Below are 19,827 nucleotides of genomic sequence, written 5' to 3'. Positions count from 1 at the left end.
TTTTGTACGTTGGATATTTTCCGAATTGCTGGAAAACTACAAAGGTGGTATGCCTACCCAAACTTGGGAAAAGTCTGCTCTTTCCCCAGAATTACAGGCCGATCTCCTTATTACCAGTGTTGTCAAAGCTATTCGAAAGTATTTTCCTGGAGAGACTTGGCGACATTTGGGAAAAGAAGTACGGCCTGAGCAATTTAGGTTCTGGGAGGGCCACTCGACGACCCTCCAACTGGTTAAAATAATCGACAGTCTTGTCGGAGACCTAAATAGAAAAGCAGTAACTGAGACCGTTTTTGTCAAAGGCTTTAGCCTTTGAGTTTGGCATAGCGGTTTGCTGTATAAACTCGCACATACGACAATTCCCTGTTAATATGTCAGATTGATACGGTCTTATTTACTAAACAGACAATTTGTTGTACGCGCAGGAGTAACAATCTCCTCCACCAGAGACATAGCCGCTGGAGTCCTCCAAGCAGCAGTGCTTTCGCCGTTCTTGTACACGGCCTACCCCAACTATATGCTGCTGTCGGAAGGAGTCAAAACAGCTATACGCAGACGACACGGCATATTATTATGAATTCAGAAGTGTAGATTACGCGATCGAGACACTGCAAAGCAAATGGATCTAGTAGAGCCGTGGCTCGGTATGTGGACAATCAAGGTCAACGGTGAAAAATCGGTGGCAGTGATATTCACATACAAGACACGTGCTCCAGCCAGGCAGCTGGAAATCTCAGGAGAGAAAATCCCCTTTGGGAAAACAGTCAAGTACCTGGGAGTAGTCCTGGATAAATGGCTTATCTTAGGAGTGCATGTTAAATATGTGACCCAAAGGGCAAAGGCCGTCAGGGCCTCACTATACCCAGTATTGAACAGTGCCAGTCCATATCCACTGGCGACCAAATTGCTCATTTTTCGGCTACACTCACTTCCTGCCGATTCTAACATATGCTTACCCGGCATGAGGAACTTTGTTGAACTCCACGCTTCAAAAGAAATTAGAAGCCGTCCAAAACATAGCATTGCGGACGATATTTGGAGCACCATGATTCGTCAGAAATGTCACTCTTCGCTACGATGCGGGACTACACACCGTATCCAAGTGGGGGATGGCGCAGGCACGCAGACTGTTTGGGAGAGCGGCCGTGTCCATGGCCATCTCCCGGACATCTGCCGAGAAGACTGCACTCTACAGAGTATAAGAAAATTACCTCATTCCGTATTAAACGAACCACCGTGAAGAGGCGGTACGAGAGTCAAAAAATGACAAACCAGGCTCAGGAGCCTCTATATCGCGTAACCCATAAATGAAACCGCCCGAAAATTCCGGCCGCGAAAGTGACAGTTTTCATAATTAAATTTTGTTAAAACTATAAAAACCTAAACAACACCCCACACCGCCCTACAAAGAGACCACAATTTCATTTAGTCAACATATGCAACTCCCTCCGGAGAACAGGGCGCATTTCTCCCTGCAAATAACTAGGGCCTTGGTAGGCGTGTATTCCTGCTAGCCCATAGGTGCTGGTACCGAAAGGACTTCAGTGGATGGACTGAAGGGGAATCTCGTCAGGATTACTAGGCTCAAAAGCTTGTCTCCCACAGTCAGAACCAGTAAATAAATTTCACGCTGGTCCATATAGATAGGAATGCAAATTACTAAATCCGTCATAAATAAAACTTAAAATTTATAACCACCACTAAATAACCGATGAAACCCGCTTGATAATAGAAAGATACAGCAACAAAGGACATTGTCCAGGCTCTGCGATCTGTATGGAGAAATATTGAAATCCGCCATTCTATCTACATTATATTCAACAATGCAATAAATGGGGTTTTTCCAGCCGTAACCTTTCAGTTGAAGATCTAGTCCAGATCACCAATGAAAATACTCCACCCATGCATTGGAACCATGGAGTTATAACTCAGGTTAATCTGGATTGTGACAATTTAGTGAAAAGTTGTAGAATTACAAACATCTAATGGGTCAATAAAAAGACCTGTACATAAATTATGTTTTTTTACCAACCTTCAAGGATTAACATAAATTTTATTATGTAAATAAATATTTAGATAATTTAAACGATAATATTTCAAAATTGTTTCATTTAATACATTATATTATGGTTTCATGTTATAATTTGTAATCTCATGTTATGATTTAATCTGTTAATTTATTACAAACTAGATACATATCAATATCAATATAACCATTCACTATATTCATACCGCTCTTACTTTTTATAGACTGAGATATACATACAAACGTACAACATAAATATACATACAAAATAAAGCATCACAAACAGTATTATAAGAAATCCACCCAGTGCATATTAAGCATGTGACAACACGGTGTACATTAAAAATGTATAAATATATTAAGCAGATATAAATATTTTAATCAAGTATGAATACAATAAACAGATACAGGTACGTTATAGGTTACCCAATTTTCTAGAAACAATATTAAAATAGTGTATACATTTGTTTGTTTTTTTTTTTTTTTTTTTTTTTTTTTTGTCTTCAGTCATTTGACTGGTTTGATGCAGCTCTCCAAGATTCCCTATCTAGTGCTAGTCGTTTCATTTCAGTATACCCTCTACATCCTACATCCCCAACAATTTGTTTTACATACTCCAAACGTGGCCTGCCTACACAATTTTTCCCTTCTACCTGTCCTTCCAATATTAAAGCGACTATTCCAGGATGCCTTAGTATGTGGCCTATAAGTCTGTCTCTTCTTTTAACTACATTTTTCCAAATGCTTCTTTCTTCATCTATTTGCCGCAATACCTCTTCATTTGTCACTTTATCCACCCATCTGATTTTTAACATTCTCCTATAGCACCACATTTGTTTGTTATAAATCAATTATTTCTAAAAGCAATTTATTGCATCTAAGCTCTATAATTGTTATTATTGTTCATTACTGTGTGTACTTATGTATAACAGAGTGATCATAATTCAGTTTATTAATTCAATAATGTAACTGTAAATGATACGTGTAATAATATTTTTCTTTTTTTCTTTTGCTGATATATTGTATAAGGAATCATTATTTCATATTATTATCTTATAGTTATTATGTTATTATACAGAGTCTTAAATCATCTTACTTTGCATGTTACATATTTATATTTATGTTGTTAAACTTGTCATGATTACAAATGAAGATTATTAAAACTCTTATTTAAATTTATGACGGAAAAATCCTCAGGATTTTTGACAGGCAGTTATGTTCAGTTTCATAATCATCCTTTCTTACAATAAACAATCTATGTAAGTAATTTCTTCTTTCTTATATGAACTATACAATTATGCTAATTAAAGTTGAGTTCAGCAGCTGTTATAATATATTATTTTACTTATAAAGTGCTATTGTTAAGTTTTTTTTTTTTTGTTTTTAAATGTGTTACTGATCAGTTCAAAGATATAATTAATTACCTAAAAAAGATGTTAAACTAAAATATATTAAAAGGTTACTTCAGTTTCTAATTATCTAAATATGAATTATGCGTAATAAAATATGATTTAACATAGTAACAAAGTATTTTACTGAATCTACCTGCAAATGCATCGAATACTGAAAAGTGCATAGGGCACTTGTTTACATGTCTACTACAGTATGTCAAAGTATGAAAAAAATTGAAGTTGATCAAGTAATTGCTCAGAATTAACTAATATTCGTGTTTTTGAAATCAAAAGTCAATGAGTCATCGGTAAAGCATTACAACCTTGCTTGCAAGGTGTTTAGTAATGGTAGCTTGCGTAAATTTGTTTTACATTATTGTCTCCTTTATACTTTTGATGACATTATCTTCTCCACAATAAGGAAGAAATTAAACGCACAACAGAGTAATACACATTCCTTGAAAAAGGTTGGAGTTAACTTACCATTATTACTTCCTTTTACGAAGTAAAGGAAGTAATGTGATCACATAAAATTTTGGTTTTCAGATTTCAATGGAAATAGACATTTTGACCAGTTTCGGCGTGATGTCTATGTATGTGTGTATCTTGTATAACTCAAAAGCAATTAGCTGTAGAATTTGAAATTTTGGATTTAGAATTGTTGTAACATCTAGTTGTGCACCTCCCCTTTTGATTGCAATCGACTGAACCAGCAGTGTCCAAAAAAGCCCAAAATCCAAAAAAATTTTAATTTTGATCTTTTTTACTTAACTCTTGTAATAAGCTGTCATTGAGAGCATTTCAACAATATGTCAAAAGTGGTACTTATTTTCATTGGTTCCAGAGTTATAGCCAAATAAAATTTTAATTGATGAAATATTAGGTAGATTTCATAAGAAAGCTACCAATTGTAATGAGAACCTTGATTCGACTTCTGGAAAATTTCAACATATCTTCGCGTTTTGCAACCTCCAGACCCCAAAAACCATTGTGAGTTCAAATGTTTATATATACATTTATATATATATTTCACTTTATTTTGGGCATGATAACTGCCGTAAGTTTGCGCAAGTCACTTTCAAATTAATACATAAAATATAACCACCTAAAATCTCAGTCAAGTTCATTAATGTGCAAAGTCAGATCTTGGGGTGCTTTTTTAAAAAAAAAAATGAAATATTGCTATAACTTTCATATTAAGTAAAATATCAAATTCGTGTAAAGTTCCTACTATTTTTTGCCATAAGGGCCTAAAGCTTATCTAAAGTAAAGTTTTTTAATATTATCAACCATTGGCCGAGCGGGTGGAAAAAATGGGGTTTCGAAGATAAAAATAAAATTATACCAACATTTATAGACACAGTATTGAATCTGTTTAAAGTAGTTGTTAGTCCTCTAAACATTACCTAGTACTTCTGTCTGAAACAATTTTTGATATGATCACCCCCTTATGTCAAGGGGTGACCAAAATGTTGCTGGAATTGTAAGATGGGGCTTGTCGTATGCTAAACATGTGAAACTTTTTTTCACATGCAACCATTGTCGTATTAAGTAAATTTGATGTTTTTCTTAACTTTAAGGTGGTAATCTTTTTTATCCCCCTACATAGCACCAGTAAATCTACTTCCTCCGCCTTCTGGCATGCCAAAAGGGATTTTTTGGATATGGGAAGGCACATCGGTTCGAATGACTTACCTTCTTTTTTTTTACCTTTTTTTTTTAATTTAAACATATTGATTTATTAATAATTATTAACTTTGGATTGTAAAAAAAAAATTTCGGTAAATAATAAATCAATAATAACAATTAAAAAAAAATATATATATGAAAAAATATCAAAAATAAAATTTTACATAACTTTTTATTTAAAAAAATGTATATATGTAATTTAATAGGCGTACAAGGAAGTCATGTGCTGTCCACATCTGATTTTTATCTATATGTTAGACAAATAAGCTATAATATAAAATATTATTAAAAATGTTTAATTATTTAAAGATAATTAATATATTTTAATAATAGGTAACAAAAGATCTATTTGGTGCTTAAAGAGGTATTTTTAGATGTGCAGTTAGCATCATTACATATTATAGGAACTAATGAACAATTACGCCATCACTTTGTGTGTCTGCAACATTTAGTTTTTATGTAGCATTCATATGAAGTTATTATTGTTCGTGCCTTCTTTGAAGATTTTTGTAATGAACAAGCCTTAAGCTTGGCAAAACCTTTATCAAAACAAAAATGATTCAAGAGGCTAACTAGAGGACTTTCTGAGCTTCTATTTCATGTTCATTTAATGAAATTCTAATCAAAAAATTAAGAATCCATTATGTTGCCGCCAAGTTCATTCTGAAACGTTTGACATAAGTATAGAAAGATAATCATAGAGTGATTTGTCAGGAATTATTAAATCATGCAAATGATGATGAAACTTTCCTGTTGATGAAGCTATTTGTGTGTGGCTAAGTTGCGGAAACAAAATCACAGTCATCGCAGCGGGTCAGAAAATTGTCATATAGATTAAAAATGGCTTGTAGAAGTCACTTCGACACAAACGTTATGTTGACAGGCCTTTTTTTATATTGAAGTTCTTGTTCATTATGAGTATCTAACTGCAGGGCAGATAGGTCACCACCAGCATCTCCTAGAAGTCATCAGACATATCTGCAAAAGTGTAAGGAAGACTAGTACACTATGACAACTTATAGCACCTTCACCATGGCAGTGCGCAAGCCCACATGTTACTGATAATTTGAGTTTTGTATTTACTTGTCTTACCTCAACCACCGTACTCATCTGATCTAGACTCTGCTGACACTTTTTATTTTGAAAATTAAAAGTCAGATTTTCAAGACTAGAAAATGTAAAAGAAAATTCATAGAATGGTTTGAAATTTAATTCAAAAAGTCATTCTGTAGCTGCTGCTTGAAGAAGAAAGGGAGAGCGTGAACAATGGGAAGGAGATGAAGTGTATAATGTTGTAAATATTCAATAAAAATCTTTATAGAAAAAGTTTGATTACCACGTATGGCTCACCAATACAAAATTTATCTCTAATAGTATTTCTGCCACAAGAAATACTATACTATTCTGTTACAAGAAATTCTTGTAACACCAACTTTAAAAGGCTTTTAATTGTTTACTATTGACTAAGTTTCACTACCGTATAGTTCTGCACTCTACCATAATATTTATAAGAAAATATTTCTAATTTTTAGATCTTTATTAGATACTACCAGGCTTCTTTTGTGCAAAATAGCCAGTCTGCTTTTGCTCTATCTTCCTTTCCAATATTATTACCTAAATAACTAAATTCAATAACGTGTGATATTACTGTACTCAACAGTTACAATTATTTCCTCATTACCATCCCTCTTTTCAACTCCTATTTAACTTCAAACTGAATTCTCACAGCAATAAATCCAAGACATATTCACAATTTATTCCAATTAATTTTTTATTTCTGCCAAAAACTTAAGACTGGTAAATCTTAACACATTTCTTCAATTTGTCATTTAATTCCTAAATTACTAATTCTGGTACTGTTAAAAAGCCGCAGGCTGTATCCTTGTCTCACTCCTTTCTGATTGAGAGCTTGCCTTTTTTCATCTTCTATACTTATTGCTGTGATTATTATACAGATTACATATAAGTCTTTTTCTCCCGCATTTCATTTCAGTTTTCTTTGAAATATTAACATTTTGTTTCATTCTTCTACATTTTTTAATACTTTTCCAAATCTACAGTTGCTGTGTAGATGGCTTAAATTTTCTTAAACCAGCATTGTAAGATTAGTTTAAGGAACAGAGTAGCTTTCATCATTTGTACTTTGCTATTTTTAAAAACTGATCTTCCACCTGCATTCATTTTAAGTATTTTTTAATAGATGAATGCACTAATTCTCACCCGTAACTCCTTTAATTTGCTAAGGTACAATCAGATTTTTTTCAATTCTAGTAGAATTGTGTACAAGTATAAAGAAATTGGAAAATTTTGATAATCAAAGAAAAATTATCAAAATTTTCCATTTTCTTTACGCTTATTTTGCTTAGACATTTACCCTTTAAGTTTCATAACAATATGTATTATAGTCATCAATTTCTCATTTTCTCGTCATTCAAAACATTTTTTTTAGTCATTTTAATATTTCTTAAAATTTTTGTTAGCAACACGAGTTAATTTTTTTTTTTAGAGCAGAAGAAAATATTTTTTTGAGCAATTTTTTAAACAAACAGTTTTGTTATTCTATATTAATTATAATAATTTTTTGTTTACTAATAAACAAAAAATGACTTAAGAAAAAGAAGTCAAGACATTAATTAGAAATATGATGGGGGATTTAGCAATTTTTAATTTTAATTCTGCCCTACCTTTTTATGTTAATGTAATGGGTGGTTTTAAAGAAAAATGACTAAATTTGGTGTAAACATGTCTGATATTTTCATTGTTTTATGTCAAATGGAATGAGACATATTGGTTTTGAAAAATCAGATTGCACGCTTTTTGATTCCCTTAAGTTATGAGTAAGGAAAATCCCTTCTTAGTAATAGTTCATTCCTAAGGGGAACATCTATGTGCATTTCAAATTTCTAACTCTTCTGGTCTTGTCAGCCCCTTTTAATTTATCCCTTTACTTATTAAAAATTATTTTTCCTTTTTTTTTCTAGACTCCTTCAAGTTCCTAAGGAATCTAGAGATTGAAATGAATAAGCCAAATTTTATTTTTTTAGCTATTTAGAAACTCAAAATACTAATAATTAGTAAAGGTAAGTTAGTTTAAAAGCTCTTACATTTATCCTAGAGGTAAATTTTAGAAGGTAGCAAATTAATGACCGATGAATTTGAGGAATTTCTTCCTGTATATGTTTACTCCTGTAGGTAAGATTAAAGTATTTCTTATCTGGTATCTTTTTTAAAAGGATATTCTATTTCAATTATGGATATATGTTGTGCGAATAACTTTCTGTTTTATAATTGAATCGGACAAGCAAGTAAAGCGTGCTACACTACCCAAAACAAATATATAAAAGACTTAATAATTACCCTTTTGCCATGCAGCATTATGTAGTTACACATAATTAACCACCCGAATGACCGGTAATCTACCAGGTGTGTAAATGTGAAACCGGAATTTTTGTATAGAAAATACATGTTTATTGTATGAAAATGATAAAAAATACAAACCAGTCATTGATTCATTTTCATACATTTTCTTAAGAAGTGAAGCGCTGCTCAGCAAGTGTGTGTCCCATCGATGCAAATAAATAGTAGTTGGATGGAGCCAAGTCTGTTCAGTGAGCTGAAGGCCTCAATCGTTTCTTTGACCGGATTTTCTGTTTGTGATGGTGCATTACATAAAGCAAAATCACTTTGTGTTGTCTTTTTTGATATTCTGGTCGTTTTTCACGCAATGCTTGACTCAAATCAATCATTTGTTGTCGGTAGGGTTCAGTGTTAACAGTTTCACCAGGTTTTAGCAGCTCATAATAGATCACACCCTTCTGATCCCACCAAACAGAGCATCGTCTTCTTTCCATAGCGACTTGGTCTTGAAATCGAGGTCGATGGTTTGCCTCGAGTTACCCATGATCTTTTACGCTTAGGATTCTCGAAATATATCCACTTTTCATCACCAGTTACAGTTCGATGGAGAAATGACTTTCTTTTGTACCCGGCGAGCAGCATTTCGCAAATGGTTTTTCGGTTTTCTTGCTGTCTTTCATTCAGTTCATGTGGAACCCATTTCCCCATCTTCTGGGATCTTTCCCGTGGCTTTCAAACATATGGAGACGGCTTCTCACTTTACATTTAATTGATTGCGTTTGAGCGTAATCCTCATCCGACAGAGTTTGCAATTTGCTGTCTTCAAACTTTTTCGATGGTCTTCAACGTTCTTCGTTTCTCATGTTAAAATCGCCGCCTTTGATTTTTTTTTAAACCACTCAAAACACTGTAATTTACCAAGAGCATGCTCACCATAAGCTTTGTAAACCATTCGATGCAGTTTTGCAGCATTTTTTTAAAATGGTAACATAAAATCAATGATGTTTGCAAATCGTAGTTTGTAGGTACAAAACTTGACATATTCAATGCTAATTAGAACTACGCTGTTATTGTGTGTTGAAAATCTTTGTCAGCTGTCAAAGAAAGAAAATGGCACCAATTACGTGGTTCAATTGTTAACTACATTGACAGCTACGGCCATGTACGGTCAAATTCTGATTTCATGTTTACACAGCTGGTAGTTGTTACCAAGGATAGCTTTTTATTGAAAGTAATTTGTTTTAAGTACTATAGTCTTTACGATTTATTGCAAATATATTAGTTAAGATTATATTTAATTTATAATTTAATTTTTCTTCATTTAACATCTGGCTACATGAATGATGCAGAAGCTGCACCTGGCTTCACACCTCTTCTCTGTCCATCTGTTATCTGAACTGTAAAAGATAATAACCGTGGTGATTGACAAATAAGATGACTAGTAGAGCCATTCCAGAAATGATTATAGTATGTTGTTTAAAAATTATCAGACTAATAATAGAAGTGATTTACCAGACTGCATTTTGAAGATGTTCCTGTTTTTCGGTTTACACCTGAATAGAAAAATATAAATCAAATTCAAAAGACATACAAACCTTCAAATAATGACGTAAAAATTATTTTGAAAGAAATTAAATAGTTTAAACAATAGGAGGAATATGACAGCTGCCTTTTTAATTTGATAATAACTTTGTGGTAATTTGTTGAGTTAAAAGTAGTAAAGAAAACAAAAAAAATAGCATAAATTCATTTGGCACCGGCCGATTTTTTCTTATAAGATTTCACAGCTTATGCAAGCCTACCTTCAACATATCTTATATTCTTCATCTGTCCATCTTTTAATCTTATATCCATTTTAAATTTTACAACTTTTGATACGTCTCATACTATTATTATTACATTCCTTATTAACTCCATTCTGTGTTATATATTGATTACAGATTTTCTACCGGGATTGTTGCCCAGATTCAAATCTTTTTTTAGTTTCTTTATCACTTCTCTTTTGTACAATTTAGTAAACAATGAAGTAGGCTGGCTACATTGTATTTTGCCTAATTTTGTCTACAGCAGGTTATTTTTGCCGCACATTAGAAATTTTTAAAAGCGAGCTCAACATACCTCATTTTGAATGTTACGGAACAGATTTTACTTTTTAATGAACCACTGTATTTACGTACTAGTAGTATGATAAGATTTATAAAATTATATAGTAATTCATACATAGTTAAGCTTTTATTTATTTACTCCATAACCCTGGAATAATGCATTTTTTTCTATTTTTATTTTTCAAAATATTATTTAAGACATCGATATTTGATAAATATTCTATTTAATAGTATTCAATATACATATATGGTCATATTTTCTCTATTGGTATATGTAATAATAAAGTTTCAAAATTCAGTAGATGCTGCCTATTAGAATCACTGGATAATTGAATCGGCCGAATTGTTGAATCGTTTTTCTAAAACCCAAACCAAAGTACAGTAAATGTATATAAATTTCTACTTGTAAGAAAATCAAGAATCAATTTATTTAATTAACATTTTATTATTTTACGTTTATTTGTTATAATACAAAGTGGATTATGTTTATTACAGTGCATATGTTGTTTATGCTTTCATTTTACTGTAATACCCATATTTAATGTTCAAGTTGATTACTCCAAGGAAATGGGTCACATATACCATGGTCTTGCTGCTAGCTGGCTAAAGATAAATAGCACAGCGCCAGACTTCAGTCTGTAAAAGATGGCAGGCTAAGTATGCATGCATACGTGCAGTGCATTATACTTCAGGCCATTTGTTTTTCAGTGCATTTCGTCTTTCTACACTGTGTGTAAGGTTCGATTCACATGTTTGTTTAATTCTTTAGTTTTCTTTTTGCAGATTCTTCAACTCTTGTTAATGTTAAGTGTTTCGTTACTGTTGTTTCATTGTGATCGTTTGTGATTTTGTCTGTTTTTTGTGTACCGTTCTGAAAATTTTGTAAATTTCAAAGGCATGTCACATAAACTTAAGGATTAAATTTACATGAAAAATTAGAGTTTTTAACAAAATTTGATAACTTTCTAAATACAGTTGGCGAATAACTACAATGACATAGACTTTTTCATTTACTTTCTCATATCATTAAAATCTGCAAAGAATTTGAGGTGCAATAGGCCTAAATGAGAACGTTAACAGAAAGAGGTAACATCATGATAAAAAAAAACGTTGAACGTGCTTTATTAAATATTCACTGACGTGGATTCTTATTGGTAAAAGCCAAGCGATTTGCAGAAAGACTTTATTATGTTTTCAAACCAACAGATGGTTGGCTCTCTCACTGGAAAGAAGAAACAATATTGTTTATAAGAAATCATTTTGTGAAAGATTGAATGCTGTTCAACCTGCTGCAGACAACTGCCTCTCTGAGATTTTAAAAACTTCAGAATTGATTATACCTAAAATTGCGACAGACTAGGGTTGTATTTCTCAGCACTTGATGATTTTTCATTACTTTTTAAAAAAATTGACAACTCGGATTGTAAAAAGCAGAAAGACTGCGTAACAGTTCTCCTCACTTGCAACACGAGTGGAAGTGATAAAAAGGAACTCTTAGTTATCAAAAAAATTATTAGAGATGTTTTCATGACATTTCCTTCACTATAAAGTAAAATTATAACAAAAATGCCTTTCTTTTCCAGTTTAGCCTCCGGTAATTACCGTCCAGATAATACTTCAGAGGATGAATGAGGATGATATGTATGAGTCTTGTACAGTCTCAGTTCGACCGTTCCTGAGATGTGCGGTTAATTGAAACCCAACCACCAAAGAACACCGGTACCCACAATCTAGAATTCAAATCCATGTAAAAATGGCTAACTTTACTGACAAAAATACCTGGATGATGTCCGATTTGTTTTGATTGAATGGAATAAAAAATTAATGAGAAAAGAAAAGCAGCTTTAATTTTAGACAATTGTGTACTGCTCAGACATCGGTGAGTTAATTTAAAAAGTATAGAATTATTTTTTTTATCGAATAAACGACTTTAATTACAGAGATTAGATCAGGGAATTATAAAAACCCTGAAAGTTTAAATAGAAAAAATATGAGGAGTAAAATAATTCAAGCGATAGATGAAGCCGGATGTGAGAACATTGTAGAAATGATATAGCGAAAAAGAATACACTTCTAGTTGCTACTCGCATGTTATGCAAAGCTATGAACAAATTAAAATTTGAAACAATTCTAATCTGCTTCAAAAAAAGCTGGTTTTATTGAATTCGATGATGTCGGGCCAATAATTCAATCGAAGATGTGGATAACGAAATTAATCGGTTGATTTCGTCATCCACGTAACAGAAGCGCAAAGAGGAACGGTCTCGTCAAGGAAATTCCTCTTTGTGCTTCTGTTTCTGAGATGAAATTGTGTCGGTATTTATGAATGAAAGGCTGGAAGGGGATGAGATTGAAGAAGCAGAGGAAGTTTGCTGCAAGCACCATCGGTAAAAGAAATAAACATTGTGTTCTACAGAAAACTTTGGAATTATGCAGAGAAAGACCAGAATGGTTCTGGATTTTTATACAGTGGAAGTTGATACCTTGGAACACTATAAAAAAAATATTTACAGAATAACTGAAATTCATCTAGTCATTACATACATTACAGATTTGTTTTTTCTTAATTCATTACTTAAAACGTTTTATAAATCTTCATTTTGCATTATTTCCTGTGTTTTAAGCGGCATCTAAGGTAGTATGTAAATTTAATACGAGTTCAGTGTAATGTTTATAATGAAGTATTATTTATTCTTGTGTGTAATATTTAATAGATAATATTATATTCAATTTTTCATACTGTACTTTTACATTAATAAATTAATTGTAACACCGTTCTGTTAATATTATGACATTTTTGAAAGTTTCAATATTTTACAAATATTTTACTTAAATATTTATTTTTGCTTTTTAGAATCCATCGCTTGGGAATTTAAAATTACAGTTTTTTCTGTTGTAAAGTATTTGTGGGAAAGCTTCTATTAAGGTTAAACAGTAATTTTTGTGATTGATTGCATCAATTGAAACACAAATACAGATTTTGATATCCTTTATACGAAAATGTGAGTCGTTTCTATTTTTATATTAATTTAGGTTTAAATAAACAAACATTTCATTTTGGGTTTTTATAATAATTTCCCTTGCCATGTTACTACGTAATGTAGAATTTTTTTTTGTTTTAAACTTTTTAAAGGGTTTAAAAAATTAATATATTTATCTTTGTTGATAAACTATATCAAAAAACTCTTACCCGATAAAAATATCTATGTTTATGCATCTATATTAAAAAAATGTATGCATCTACACTAAAAAAAAAAACAAAAAACACCACACTTATTGACAAAAAATGTGCCAAACACACCTCTCTATATATTCGAACAAAGTTACATTTATGAAACACACAACATATTAACACAGTATATATTTAAATATGCTAATTCACAGATATATAAATTAATCTACCTTGTTTTCATAAGATACTATATTAGGCAGAAGAATGGGTGCATCCACCCATTAATTCAAAGAAAAAGTTAACTTCTTCTGCATATAACTAAAGTTAACAGTTTGTTTACAAAACAATTAGGTTACATATGCAAAAATATTAACCGTGACACGTAAATTTTCCATATGCTAGATAAAACTTAAAACCCGTCATGCTCAAATACTATAAAATTAAAAACTTAAGTATATTGATAAAAACATATCGCATCAAACATTATACAGATTGAGTATATTATTTGATCATCATGTCTTGTCATCAAGTTTGTTGATTGCTTTGATTCACTTCTATATTCCTTGCTGTATTGCGCAAATTTCTTAGATTCAGTGTATTTCTTGCATTGTGCAGTCTCATTTATCAATTTCATAAATATTTGAATATAAAAGTTGACTTCTTTTACCTGTTTTAACGACTAAAATCTTTCAAAAAATTGATTTTATCGATCTTCGATACCTTAGTGTAAGGCCTGAAAACCAACTTTTTCAAGATTCTGACACAAAATTCTCTCTTTGCTTCATCTTACTACATCATCCCAACCCCCGTAGGGGAAGACGCTCACCTTGTGACGAGTCCGGTCGCCACATCCCCCCCGTTCCTTGCCCTGACGGTTTTTAACAACGGTAGTCGTCTATCGCCCTCTGACTTTTTACAACTCATAGTAATAAGCCTGGCCTCGTTAGGATGCCATCGAAGTGAATACCTCGGTAGACATTTACATCGGTGATTTATTGTCTCAGCTTTTGCCTTTGCTGTAGGCCTCATCTTAAATGTCCTACATCGTTTATCTCTGAACTAGCCAACCGAGTTCGCGGAAGCACGAACCCTGCGCCAAGTTGTATTTTAATTGAGCCAATTTCTGTGAATGTCTCGAAATTCGAGGCAAATTTAGACATAACATACCACCAAAGATGTTGATCGCAACAACGAAATTTAGTCCTAAATTCCCTTACTGAACTTAACTTTAGTTCAAACCCCAGTCTTAGGTTAAATTATGGACTCCGATCTGGTCCATTACGGAGAAGCGGACAGACCTCCTACTCCCACTCGGCTCCATCGCAGAGTGCCGTGTGACACTTCACCTCATTAACCATCGTCGAGATTCCGCTACACCTCACGGCTGCATGGGATCCCGGCAGTGCAGTCGCCATCCCGCCGACAGTGTCGTATGCTCATCCTGATCTGCCCTGATCAAAACGCCGCTACACCTCACGGCAAAATGGTAACCCAATCGGGAGTGCAGTCGCCGTTCCGTCGACAGCTTTTGCAATTTATAATCACCTTAAATCTAACTAACCGTGGCTCGCCGCCAAAGCGCTTACCTTCGCCAATCAATTGTCCAGGCGGTCCCTAGCCATCCAGGTTCCTACTCTACTAGATCCCCTCGGCCGTCCTGCGCAGGGCGAGGAATCGAAGGAAGCCAGCAACAATTGCCCAATCTCTGCGAGTCCTCCAGTTGACTCGCAGATCGAAGAAGGAGTTTACTCTCTCAAGTTCCCTAACAACTCTGGTACGCTCATCTTCGTAATTACATTCATAATGATTTCGTAATCACTGACATACAGGACATGGTCCATAGTGTCACCGACCCTACAGTCCTCATACAAGCCGGAGTCACCGACCCAAACCTAGCCAAACTATCCCTAAAAGCACCATGTCCCGAAATAAATTGAGTAATATACCGATTAGGGGAAACCCAGCTAATCGCTCGCACTCCCTAACATTTGGAAAAATACCATGAGTGTATCGACCAGTAGAAGAATCGTTCCACCTAGCTTGCAAAGAGCCAAAACCTTGGTCTTCAATTTCTCGCATACGCCCTGACGTTAGAAGGCCTCCCTTCTTGGAAATATACCGCTGGCTACGTTTCGCAGCCAAAATGTCAATGGGTTTTATGCCGGCGATTACAGTGACTGCCTCTCGCGAGTCAGTTCTGTAGCCACCGACAACAGCTAACAATAGAAAACACTGGGCTCGCAAAAGAATATTTCTGTAACATTGGAATAGTAAACGATGGGCCCAGATGGGCGCAGCATACAACATTATGGCCTCACAGACACCTTTGGAAAGAATACGCATGGTACGATAATACAACCTCAAATCGGGATGAATGACTCCGAAAAAGGCAACGACGGCCTTTTTCGCTAAAAACTGGAGGTGCTCCTTGAATTGAAGCTTCTCATCAAGGATAACACTCAGATACCGTTCTCTGAACGGTAACACACCTAATCGGAAGACCGTCCATCACAACCCGCAGATGATACCTTACATGCCTGTGCCGCCTGAGCTCTATCTCGGCACGCGAATTGCCCTCGACCAGCAGCAGCCCATCGTCGGCATAAGCCACGATGCGACAGCCACTGGGCATCCACAATCGCATGAGAGAATCGAACTCAACGACCCAGACGACTGGACCTAGAACACTGTCCTGTGGACAACCTTTAGACAAGATCTTTCCTGAATCCGAATTACCGTCACGAAGGACGACAGTTCTGTCACTGAAGTAACTCAAGAGAGTTCTGATCTCATTTAGCGTTCAACCACGCTGCTCCAGTTGAAACAAGGCAAGAGGGCCACCACAAGTTGTTCGAACGCCCCGTATGTCCAAAAAGACGTCGAGTACACACTTGTACTCGCTGACCGAAGCCAAATCTATGACCCTAAGGAACGCGTCCTCTCTGCCCTTGCCGGGGCGGAAGCCATACCGGTCGTCCATAAGCATATGGTTAGAAGTTAACCTGTTATTAATGCGAAGATACAAGACTTTCTCGAAAACCTTATATCTACTACAGGAAAGAGTGTCAGAGGACGGTAAGAGGAACTTACAGTGGGATCCTTGTCGCCACCTGTGAAGAGCAATTTCAACACACCACGTTTCCAACACGCTGGGAAGTGCCCAGCAAAAAGCAACCTATTAAAAACCCTAGTCAGAGGACTAATAATCACGGGCAATGTGCCAACAAGGAGCTACACTGTGATACCATCATATCCGGGGCTTTATTCTTAGCCAGGCTACAAATTACTTGACGGACTTCCGCCTCAGTAATTTCTGACAAAATTTCAGAGCGAAAACCTACAACTTCCCTGCCGACACGTCGATGATACGAGGTCTCACCGACCTTGGTATCATCTGGAATCAGATAGTCCATCAGATGAGTGAGGACATGATCTTTATCTATAACAACACCATCCTGGCTCGAGAGAGCTGACAGAAAAATATATTCTTTCCGCTTTTGACCAAGTACTAGATAACAACAACCCATGGGTCTTTATTTCCCTGCTCTTGCACAATACAGCGCCAGGAATCACGTTTAGAAGAACCTAACCTTATGAAAATACTCGGTCCTCTTCCGACGATAATCCGCAATGAGGACTGCACGCCGATCAGGATCATCCGCACGCTGTGCGGCTCTTCTGAGCCGGCCCACAGTCTGCTTCATTTCAGTCAGTTCCCGAGTCCACCATTCAGCTACACTCTCCCGAACCGTGCTTCTGGGAATAGGATGTTCGGCAGCTTCAGCTACCGCAGAAGAGAAATTCTCTGCCAGGGACCTCTGTCTAATGGAACTTCGTCCAGACTTCCAGTAAAAACTCTTAGCCTGGTCGCAAGAATGTTCGAAAACTTGGGCCAATCCGCACGCATGTGCAGGAAGCGCCCCTGCTGAACAGGAACGTCACCCCTAAAGATATCGCGCAGCCCACCTAACCAATCAAAAACTATTATCCGGTGATTGCTTTCGCAATGATCGACTACCGACCAGTTCAGAATTCTACCGGGGGTATCGTTACCAATGGTAACATCAATGTTTGTACCATGAAAGGCCCTCCGCAAACCAACTGCACCGGCGAAGGTAGTCAATTCGCCGGCTACATTGAAAACAGAAACTGTTGCTGCGTGATGAAACCTTCCATTAATTCGCCATCATCGTCCATGATCCCACTGTGCCAAAGAAGCGATTTGGCATTCGCATAAACTCCTATAAGAATAGGACGACCCGCTACCAACCTAACAATTCTAACCCATCTTTCCTAGTGCTGTTCAGTGGGATCCCTGTACTGAAAGTACGAACTAACTACAACCAGGTCCAAACCATTCACGGCAAGCTTAACAACGACATGATGCGTGTCAGAGGCCTGCGGTATGAAGGCACTATCTATAGACTTCCTGCACAGCACGTCGGATTTTCGGATTTCACCCACGAAAAACTTATTCCAGCCTGAAAAACCTGGCAGATCACCCTTGACCACATACAGGTACTGCAGAAGAAGAACATCGAGGCTCCGTTTCTCAAAAACCTCACCTAACTCTTGGACTGCATAGGCTCCCGGGGAAAGTTGACCGAACCTAACAAGAGAGTTGAAAAGTACATCTCAAGTAGCAACCACACTCCTTACTATTGATGAGTGCCTATAACTTTTACGCAGCCTTTTGCAGTTAACACATGACGGAGCCTCTTTCTTGTGCGGACAGTCGTCACGTGTATGGCCCTCCTCGCCACAATGCGCGCAGACCGACGCATACTTACAGAACTTGGCGCTATGGCCAAACCTACAACACTTAAAGCATCGCTGCACGTCAAGGTATTCCTTGACGCGACAGAATGCAAAATCAACGAAGATTCGTCCCTCCGACACGAACTTCTGATTGAGACCAGCCCCCAACTCAAACCCCACATGATACTGTGGGGCACCACGCTTACCAGTCTTGAAGATAAGCCAGCACTGATCCTTAAACAAGGCCTCATCCAAGTTAGTGTTCTGCTCTCGGATGAGAGATAGAACCTCGTCATCGAAGAGTCTCCCTTCAATGTCATACACGATGACACACGGGGCCTTCTTAGATGCTTGAGGTCTACCTTCACCTCAAACTTCTGGACTACAGGAGACTCCTTGATGACGCAGACCGACTTCTTGTTCTCAGCGACAACTACCAGCCCTTTGCTGGTCTCCTTTATGTCCCTAATCTTCAGCTGACTCCGGTCACCACGAAGGGCAACCCGGAAATCACCCTTCAGTTCTTGGCTCGTGGTCTTCGAGCCCTCTACCTGTTTACAAACAGGACCTTCAGCTTTTTAGCCGCGCTTGGTCTTCAGCACTTCAGCGTAGCGCCTGGGCTGCGCTGGGGCCTGATCTACCTTGGGCTGGACCTTGACCTCGCGGGGCTTAAAGACCAAAGCCTCGAAACCTTCTACTATTGCCGAAAACGCCTACTTGAGTTTGGCGAGACTGGGAAGAACCGTCTTCCTTGTTCCCACGCTGATGCTGCAGGGGTAGTAGTCAGGTCCAGGTCCTTCCGGACTACTTCAAAAAATAACCGAGAATAGACCAAAACATAGGAACCCTGGATGCACGTAAGGTGACCAGAGTTGCACCTCATATGAACATCCCAACCCCATAGGGGAAGACACTTGCCTAGTGATGTTCTGGTCGCCACACGCCCCTCGTTCCTTGCCCTGCTGGCCTTTAACAGCCTCATGGACAGCAAATTTATTAACAGTTTTTTTTTATTCTGAAAAGATTTTTGGAAGCTTATTTTCAGGTAGTTAGAAAGTAAGTAACACACAGCCAGATAAAAATGCCTAACATGGTGTGAATTATATAACATCCTTCTTCAATTGTCTTGCTAAAATTTTCCTAGTTTAATTATCACTTCATTTTACATCCAGGACCACCATGATCAGTTGATCTTGTTCATAGTCTTCTTAATCAGTTAAGGCTTCTTGATCAGTACACCATCAATAAGACTTTGAATATCATTAACCCAAAATACCGTCTTATCGTTATTTGTAGTGACTTGTGTAGTGCAGAAGATTTTTAATCTAG

General features: G+C 36.1%; 1 protein-coding gene across 5 annotated transcripts in view; it reads left to right on the top strand.

Annotated features, from left to right (window-relative positions):
* LOC142325605 (uncharacterized) overlaps nucleotides 1–19,827 on the top strand; it is a 107,645-nt gene that overhangs the window by 10,881 nt on the left and 76,937 nt on the right. For 3 of the 5 annotated variants that reach the window (XM_075367554.1, XM_075367551.1, XM_075367555.1), the window contains exon 2: nucleotides 13,423–13,570. The exons of 1 other annotated variant lie outside the window; for it this stretch is intronic. The gene's annotated coding sequence lies outside the window, so the exon portion shown is untranslated. Of the gene's footprint in view, nucleotides 1–8,085; nucleotides 8,187–13,422; nucleotides 13,571–19,827 lie in introns of those variants that run through there. One more of the 5 variants, XM_075367552.1, reaches the window with a different exon arrangement.

Source organism: Lycorma delicatula, chromosome 5 (assembly GCF_047948215.1).
Source record: "Lycorma delicatula isolate Av1 chromosome 5, ASM4794821v1, whole genome shotgun sequence".
Classification (NCBI taxonomy): Eukaryota; Metazoa; Arthropoda; class Insecta; order Hemiptera; family Fulgoridae; genus Lycorma; species Lycorma delicatula.
Note: the sequence above shows the minus strand (reverse complement) of the source record. Positions and strands in the feature narration are given on the sequence as shown.